Below are 9,090 nucleotides of genomic sequence, written 5' to 3'. Positions count from 1 at the left end.
TCCTCTTTCCCTGAACCAGAGGAGGGACTGGTAAAAACTCTCCCCTTGACCAAATTTTGGGCTCCTCTGAGAGTTTTCTCAACTTGACCTCAACCTGTGGGCTTCTGTGTTCATCTTTGCATCATTCTTGTGTTTCAGCAAGAATCCGGCTATATCAGTTTAGGGAGAATCCCCACCCTTCCTCAATATCTGATCAAATTTCTCACCTCTCACTAGTCCCCAGGTGGTATCTGATCACCAGACCTGCCTTTGGCAAGAATCCTGTTAGGTCAGTTTATCAAGAATCCCCTACTCTCTTAGCAATTTTCCAGCCACTGATTGCCCCCACCCACCCTGCTCCTTAGTTAGAAATCCCCACTTTTCTTTGTTCTATGTTCTATGTTCTGTGTTCTATTAAGAATTGAGCCCACTGCAATAGTTAATAAAATCTTTTCCCCCACTGCAATAGTTAATAAAATCTACTTTTACCGCTTTAACTTCGGTCCAGTTCTGATTTTCTACAACGCACCATCTCTGCTCAGACCTAGGTCAGTCTTCCATTCTCGGAGAAACACTGCCCCTTGCCCCCATTCTTCAGACCCCCGGAGGGAGTGGCTGTCAACTCTTTTCTAGAACTTGGGCGACACCTAGTGGTCATGATAGGTCACCACCTATGCTTTGCTCCACACCTCCTGCCCCCCTGGGTCTGAACCCAAAGGGAGAGACCCTGCCCCAGGCTGGCAATGCCCAGGAGAGCACTAGGAAACCATCACTGTCACCTCCACCTTATCACTGCCATCGACACTGCCTCTTACAAGGAGCAGACTGGGTGCCACCCTGGCTCTGCCGCTCATGGGGCCACTGGCCTTGGGTTAGTTGCCTCACCCCTCCCAGTCTCCATCTCCCACTTCTGTAAAATGTGTGTAATAATGAAGAGCACGTCGTTGGGTCTGAGGACTACATGAGGCCGCAGAGGAGAATGCTCCCAGCACAGGGCCTGGTGCAGAGACTGGAAACTCAGTGCTGGAGACTGGGGCCCTTGACTGCATGTTGGGCCAAAGGTCCTCAGGGCCAGGCTGGCAAAGGGCAGTAGGTGGTAGGAAGGAAGATGCTGATGGAAGTGTATGGCTTGGGACATTCTCCCCCAAATGGAAACCTGGCAGAGCAAAGCTGTGGTTTACCAAGAAAATCCGGCTCTCTGCACGTGGGTGTTGGGGGGAGGGGAGGGGAAGGAGAGAGGCAAAAGGAGAAGGGAAGGGGGCAACTTAGTGCCCCAGCTGCACAGCCAGGCCCCTGCTGCCTGCCCGGCCCTGGTCTCAGCTGGGCCTGGGAGCCATCTCTCTTCATGCTCAGGACCGACTATGAACGCAGGGAGGCGGCCCTGTCCTCCCCAGCGGTTGTCATGGCAACACTGCTGTCAGCTTCCCCAGCTGTGGCTTCTAACAAGCAGCTGATGCCACCAACTGTGACAACAAGCAGAGTTGGGCGTTAGGAGGCAAGGGTGCACAGTACAAAGGTCCAGGCACGTGGCCCTGCAACGCTGCCGAACACCCTGCCTCCTGGGCTGGCCATCTGGTACCTCAGCATGTCAGGGCCCTGTGAGTAGAGCAAGATTTATTAAGCACTTACTGTATGCTGAGCACCCGGCTCAGAGCTCTGTGTGTGCCATCTCACTGAACCCTCCTAGCAGCCCTATGAGGTGGGGGCTATTCATAGCTTTGTTTATAAAAGGAGGGAACTGAGCCCCAGAGAAGCCAAGTAAGTTACTCAAGGTCATGCAACAGAAGCAGGGTTTGAACACTGACTCCAGAGCCTTAGTTTCAGAGAGCATCCCTTCAACCCCTTCATTCTGAGAAAGGGGATGGGAAACAAGAAATTTAGAATTGGGACTTCCCTGGCGGTCCAGTGGCTAAGACTCCGTGCTCCCACTGCAGGGGTCATGGGTTCGATCCCTGGTCAGGTAACTTAAGATCCTGCATGCCGTGCGGCGTGGCCAAAAAAAAAAAAAGAAATTTAGAATCAGAAGACATGGGTTCCCATTCCAGCCCCACCTGCCTGCTCAGACCCTCCATTTTCATCTGTGAAAACGGAATGAATAATTTCTGAGGTCTCACTGATGATCAACAAATTGCGTGAAAAAAAGGTTCAGGAAGGGTCAGATGTACACAAATAGGAACCTGGGGCCCAGGAAGAGGAAGGGGCTTATTTGAGGTGGTCCTCACCCCAGCTTCCTTCTCTCCGGCTGTTCCCTCTGCCTGGTACCCTCTCCCTCCTCTCTGCCTCGCCTGGCTGACTTCCACCTAACCTTCAGGTCTGGAAGCCTCCGCTGACAGCTGACAGCTGACCGGCAGGTCCGGATGGGGTGCCCCCCAGGTATGCCTGCCTCCAGGCTCCCTGCCCCTCACTGTCTTGTTATCACCTGGTTACTTGTCTGTCTTCAGCTCCATTGTGAGCTTTAGGTGTCAGGGGTGTACCCTCCTATTCCCACTGAATCCAGTGCCCACCCCATCTCGGCACACTGGATATTTGTGCACTGGGTGAATGAATGAATGAAACCACACAACGACTTAGTGGCTTGGCCAGAACCAGAACCTAGGCCTCCCTCTAGGGCAAGTGTTTAAACCCCGGGGGAACAGCCTCCTCCATTACCCCTCCCCCAAGTCTCGCCAGTACTGGATTCCTTCCCAGATGAGCTCAGGGAGGGGAACCTTAGGGCAAGGAGAGTCAGCCTGGGCTCTAGTCGCTGCTCTGCTATGCGTTAGAGGTGTGGCCTTGAGCCTCAGTCAATTGGGGACCTAACAGCAACTGCCCGAGGAAGGTCGGGCATACTATGCACGAAGGGAACGCTGTGCCTGGACAAGGTGAGCCTCAGTACCTGGAAGCTGCTTGTTGCAGGAACCAAGGCTTGGGGGGCACATCTGGATTCCCCTTCTCCCCGCTCAGGGTCCCGGGGCCTGGGCCTCGCCCCCTGCCCCAGCTCTCTGTTCTCCCACCGGACATGATTTCGCTTCCGGATGAGCTCAGTAATGCCTGGCCCATCCCAGGCACCCCGGGAGAGCCTCTGTACTCGCTGACCCAGTCACCTCTCTCCCCGCCAGGCCGGCTGCCCCGCTCCAGGCCCCCAGCCGTGCCCACGCTGCTGCTTTATGCCAGACTCCCCACATCTGCTCATCCCCGTGCCTTTCATAGCTTTGCAGACACCCCGGAAGTGGGGATGGGGCACAATGGCTCTGCCTGCCATGCACACAGTCACTCCAAAGCAGTGACAGCCTTTCCCTGTGGGGCACTGAGCCCAAAGCCCGCCCTTGGTGGAGGGTGTGCCCACTGCTCCAACCCTCCCTGACCGCCTGGCAGCTTCACCCAGACGGCAAGAAATGCAGCTGAGGAAAAGGTGCAGACACAGAACTGTTGCAAAAATGCATCTACACTTGACGTCTGTCCCCTTTGAGGCGGGGCATTCGCTCCTACAACAGTGCCGAGGTGGAAGGAAGGGAAGGGACACGACTGCGTCCCCGCGGTCGCCACAGCCCTCCCCATGTGAGTCATCACGCGCCCTGGTCTCCGCCGTCCACCCGTCTGTCTCTTTTCCCCTGAGGACACTGAGCTGCCCAAGCTCTCCCAGGTGGAAAGTGGTGATGGCTCAGAGCACTGGGAGCCCCGCTGCTCCCAGGCTCGAGCCCAGACCTCTCAGAGTGGCCGCAGGCTCTCCTTGACCTGGCCTTGCCTGCCTCATCTCTTCTGCTCGCTTGAAAATCGACTCCCACATTCCATGCTCCCCACTCTGAGCTAATGCAATCCCTTCACATTGACCTCACGTCATTCAACATATACACCAGGGATTAGAAAAGGACACAGATCCTTGCCCCCAGGAGCTCATCTTCCAGTGGGGAGGCAGACAACGAACAGTGGTATCCATGAGTGTACGATGCATGGGGAAACAGAGAACAGGATGAAGGGGATGGGAACGGCCAGGGGAGGGTGGGCAGTATTAAAGTGGGGGGTCGCATAAGCTTTATTAGGAAGCTGAGATTCCAGCAGAGACTTGAAGGAGGTAGGGAGTCAGGCACGCGGGTTGCCCCTTCTAGGCAGAGGGAGCCACTGTGGGCAGGGTCCTCGGGAGGGAGCGTGGCCGCTGTGTTCAAGGAACAGAACAGCATGGAGGCCATTGGCTGGGGTGGAGGGAGTGAGCGGGAGAGGATAGGAAGCGAGGCTGCGTGGGGATGGTCATGGGGGTTTCGGGACTATGGAAGGACATTGGCTCTTACCCAGAAGCAGACAGGGAGAGCGTGAGGAGAGGAGTGACACTATCAGACGCCAGGCACCCTGCGGACCAGCTGCTGGTGGATGAGAGATCGCAGAGGATGAGGGTGGAAGTGAGAGAATGATGTGGGGCAAGCAGTAGCCCGGGAACAAGGAGGCGATGGTGGCTCAGACCAAGATGGCAACCCTGAAGGTGGCCCACGTGGTTCTAAATATTCCCCCTCTCATCTTTGTCTTTTTTTAAATGTGTATATTTTACTGAGGTATTTTATAAATATAGAATCTAAATATATTTTGAAGGTGCCAACACATTAGATGCGGGATATGAGAAAAATAATTTGACATGCATGTTTTTGGCTTGGGGGAGGGGCAAACATGGAGGACGGCCCTTCAGCTGATCTGGGGGGAGACTGGTGGCAGTGGCGCTTTCGAGCAGGTTTGTTGAATCACCTTCCATCCCTCTACCTCACTTGGTATCCCAACTCCCCCCTTATCTTCAGCTCTCAGGTGAGACGTCAGACCCTCAGCATTCCTCGGGGAATGCTGACCCCCTGCCCCGATGGTGGTCATGGCTCCCTGAGCCGACCCCAATTCCAGCATCTCCCAGCCTGCCTTGTAATCACCTGCTGACTTGTGTTCTGCCTGATCTGAGAGCAACTTGGAGTCAGATGCAGCTTTATTTCTCTGCTTTAGCACAGGGCCTGGCTTGCAGCAGGCCCTTGATGTGGATTTGTTGAGGGGATGAATGATCACCCTTCCAGGAGAGTGGGCTTTCCCAGTGAAAGCCAACGACATCCCTCCACAGTCCCATCACCACCCTGTCCTCCCAGAATCAGGGCATCGATGGGACCAGTTCGATACCACCACGGGCCCCATTTTACAGATTAGAATCGGAGGGCCAGGTAGTGGACCATGGCCTGGATCTCACACTGAAATCCCTGCCTCCATGCTGAGCCCAGCTCTGGCCTCTCTCCCTCAACTGTGTCATTTGGCCAGTCCTGAGCTGGTCTCTGTTGTGGTCCGGAGTCCCCAAGGAGGGGAGGTGCCTGGCTTGGGCCCAGCCACCCTGGTTCCATGCCTGCCTTTCCATGGTCACTCCCCTCACCGCCTTTTACAACATTAACCGTGATGCCCGTCAACCCCAAGCTTCCTTCTGCAGTAGTGATTACTACAGCACGTGGGCAGGTGGGAAAAGAGACCAGTTTCCCCTGTGACCTGCCAGTTGAGCCAGGCAGAGCCCCGGAGCCCTAGTTCCCAGACCCTCTGCTGACCACCCACCTCTGGCTTCCCTTTCTGTCTTCTCACCCGTGACAGCGTCACTCAATCCAGATTGTAAGTGCCTGAACTTGAACTTCTAAAAGCTGCTCTGGCTCTCAACTTTCTCCCCAGGATACTTACACCTGATTCTCTGTTTGTTTTCTTTAAACCTCTGAATCCCTACTGCCCAGCTCTGTGCCTGCCACCTAGCAGAGGCTCAATGAACTTTTGTTGGATGACTGAGTGATTACAGCCTCTGTGTGTTCTCCGGTATTGCATGAGGATGGCCTTTCTCCTCCCAAGCCTGTCAGGTAAGGGGCAGGGCACGTCCACGCTATTCATGTGGCTTCCAAGCTCGGCACAGTGCTGAGAACCCCAGAGCCTCGGGTAGTGAAGACCAACGACATCAGTGAGTTACACCGCATGGCAAACCACACCAAAACAATGACATTAAACAGGCCCATTATGTAGCTTGCACTTCTGCAAGGTGGTGGTTTAGCTGGGGCTCAGCTGGGCAGTTGTTTTGGTCTCAGTGAGGTTCTCTGGTGTCTGTGGTCAGCCATGAGCTGGCTTTGCTGATCCCTGCCTAGTGCTCTCACAGGTCTGAGGTCCTCAACCAGCCAGCTGGCCTGACGACCCTGATCTAGGTGGACTCCTGCCCTCCTGCAGATGGGCCCAGGGTGTTTCTCATGGCAGTGGCAGGCGTTTCCGAGAAAGAGGGGATGTGCGTTGGGCCTCCAGAGGCCTTGCTGGCGAACTGGTGGACCATCACTTCCACCATGTTCTATTGACCGCAGTAAGTCACAAGGCCAGTTCAGAGTTCAGATTCAGGGGTGGGGAAAACAGTCTACCGCTTGATGGGAAAAGCTGAGCATTACATTGTGAGAGGTGAGGATACAGAGAGGTAAGAACAGTTGTGGTCATTTTTGCAATCTACCCCCGGGCATCAGAACGATTAGTAACCACCCTGACTGGATCACTTTAATATTTATTAGAATTTACGCCTTATAACCAGGGGCTTCTAAATGTGGATCGAAATCTTGGATACCCTCAATTCCTTCTCCCTTGCCCTCTTTCTTCATTTCTTTGTTATCTTCCTGGCATGACATCCAGGTGGCAGCCGTGGGAGCTGATGTTCTCATGCTCTGTCTCCTGGGAGGTGAAAATGGCATCGACTTTTTCCTACCTCGGGGTTTTCTGGAGAAGGCAGAACTCCAGCAAATGAGAAACAGAGTCCAAGTGTGCTTCTCGGGTCCTTGGCATGTGGCTGAGACCTTGTTTTCCAGGATCCCTGCTTGGCTCCGGCTGGATCTGGGTTGTGGGTCTGGTTCCCAAATCCATCCTGTATCCTGATTTTGAGGTGGGGATGGAGGGAGAGTTTAAGGCAGATCCTGGGGCCTTTCCCCTCCTGGAAATTTCCTGGGGTGGGGGTAGGCGATATCTCTCTACCCTGTCACCTTGTTTTATTGCTTCCTAGCGCTTACTGCTATTGGAATGTACTATTTATGTGTATGTTTATGGTCTGTCTCCCTCCATAGAAAGCCAGGATTCTGTCTTTTCCACTGTTGATCTCCAGCCCTCTGATGCCAAGTGACAAAGGAGTATCCCAGACCAGACCGACCAGGGACCCGTGGCCTCACTAGCATTGGAGTTTGCGCCTGCCGCAGCAGGGCTAGCTGGAGAAAAACTGCTTGAAGTTTGGGCAGGTTCTCTTTGAGGCGGATTGCGTGTCACACTCGCAGGCTCTTAGCCCACAGAGGCAGCTGACACCAGGACCAAGGGCGCATTCAACTGAAGGGAGACAGAGGGTCACAGGGGGCTTCCATCCACTCCCAGGGTTTGATTCTAAAGTTGGGGAGAGCTGGGAGCTCGCTGCAAGGGGTCAAGGGTTGAAAATAGAAAGGAAAGGAACTGGGAGTTCTTTTCTTTTGTCCCCAAGCCGTTCCCCCACCACACCGGGACATGCCCCAAGAAGAAGCCTGGAAGGAAGCGAGAGAAGGAGCAGGTGTGGGCTGCACGGAGGGGCCCTGGGTTAGTGCTGCCAGGCAGCACCCAGGCCAAGGACACGAAACATATTTTTTCAGAACTCAGCCCCTCCTTCCAACAGCTTACCTGGCATCTCACCTGGATGTCGCAGGCATCTTCAATGTAAGACTCCCCAAAGAAAGCTCTTGATGTAAGGGTCCCTTTCCGGCCCCCAGCCCACTGAGCTGGTCCTCCACCCACACTCTCGGCTTGGGAAATGGCAGCCCCTCCCACTCAAGCCAGAAAACTAGCAGCAACCTTGATCTCTACCCCCCTTTCAATTTCACAGCCCATCCACCCAAAGTTCCATTGATGTCTCTATGTTTAGCATATTTCACTCCGCCCTCTTCTCTCCATCTTCTTGGCCACAATCCCAATCTCTGTCATCACCAGCAATTCCACCCTAATGGAAGGAAATAAACAGGGACTGTCTTTAAAATTTTTTTTTTAATTTTATTTATTTTTGGCTGCGTTGGGTTTTCATTGCTGCACACAGGCTTTCTCTAGTTGCGGTGAGCGGGCTTCTCTTGCACTGGCTTCTCTTGTTGCAGAGCACAGGCTCAGTAGTTGTGGCGCACAGGCTTAGTTGCTCTGCGGCATGTGGGATCTTCCCAGACCAGGGCTGAATCCCTGTCCCCTGCATTGGCAGGCGGATTCTCAATCACTGCACCACCAGGGAAGTCCGAGATCGTCTTTAAATGTAACTTGAATTAGGATCACTCTGTTGCTGAAATCCCTGATGTGGTTTCCTACTATTTGGGCAAAGATATCCCAAATCCTTGCCATGGACTCCGAAGCAGGCTTGCCATGATGGGGTCCCCGCCAACCTCTCCATCCTCACAGACCTCCACTCTCTCACCTTCACTCTGCTCCAGGACCAATGGCCTCTTTATGTCACATATTTTGTTTGATCTTGTCCCAGGGCCTTTGCACTTGCTATTCTCTTTGTCTGAAACACTTCTCTCCAGGATTTTTAAGTGGCTGGGTCCATCCCACCTTTGGGTCTTGGTCAAATTTCCTCTCTTCAGAGAGGCTCTCCCTGCCCACTCCTTCTAAAGCTTCTCCAGCCACTCTCTCTCACATCCCCATTTGTTTGATTCACCATACTTTTCATATCTCTTATTTCTCTTATTTGTTTACTTGCTTGTGTCTGTTTCTCATCAACAAAGTGTAAGCTCTGTGAGACTGGGGCGTTTTCTGTCCTGTCCCTCCCAGTATCCACAGCTGGGATACTATGCTGGCACATAGTAGGTACTCAATAGTCATTGAATAAGTGAATGAAGTCTCAGTGGGCCTTTGGGATTGAGTGTCTGCACTGTGGCCAAGTGACCACTAGGTGGGCATCTTTCATTTAGTAGTCAGAGTTATAGTGCTCTGTGCATGGGCGCATAAGCATGTGCGTGTGCGTGCGTGCGTGCTTGTGTGTGTGTGTGTGTGTGTGTGTGTGTGTGTATGTGTGTGTGTGTGTGTGTGTAGGGGACGTCTAAGGCAGCCTCCTTCTAGATAACTCCACCCCAGTTCCACTCTCTCTTTTTTTTTTTTAATGAAAGCTTATTTATTTATTTATTT

This window comes from Lipotes vexillifer, unplaced genomic scaffold (assembly GCF_000442215.2).
Source record: "Lipotes vexillifer unplaced genomic scaffold, Lipotes_vexillifer_v1.1 scaffold496, whole genome shotgun sequence".
In the NCBI taxonomy this organism is placed as follows: domain Eukaryota; kingdom Metazoa; phylum Chordata; class Mammalia; order Artiodactyla; family Lipotidae; genus Lipotes; species Lipotes vexillifer.
This window is presented reverse-complemented; position numbering follows the sequence as displayed.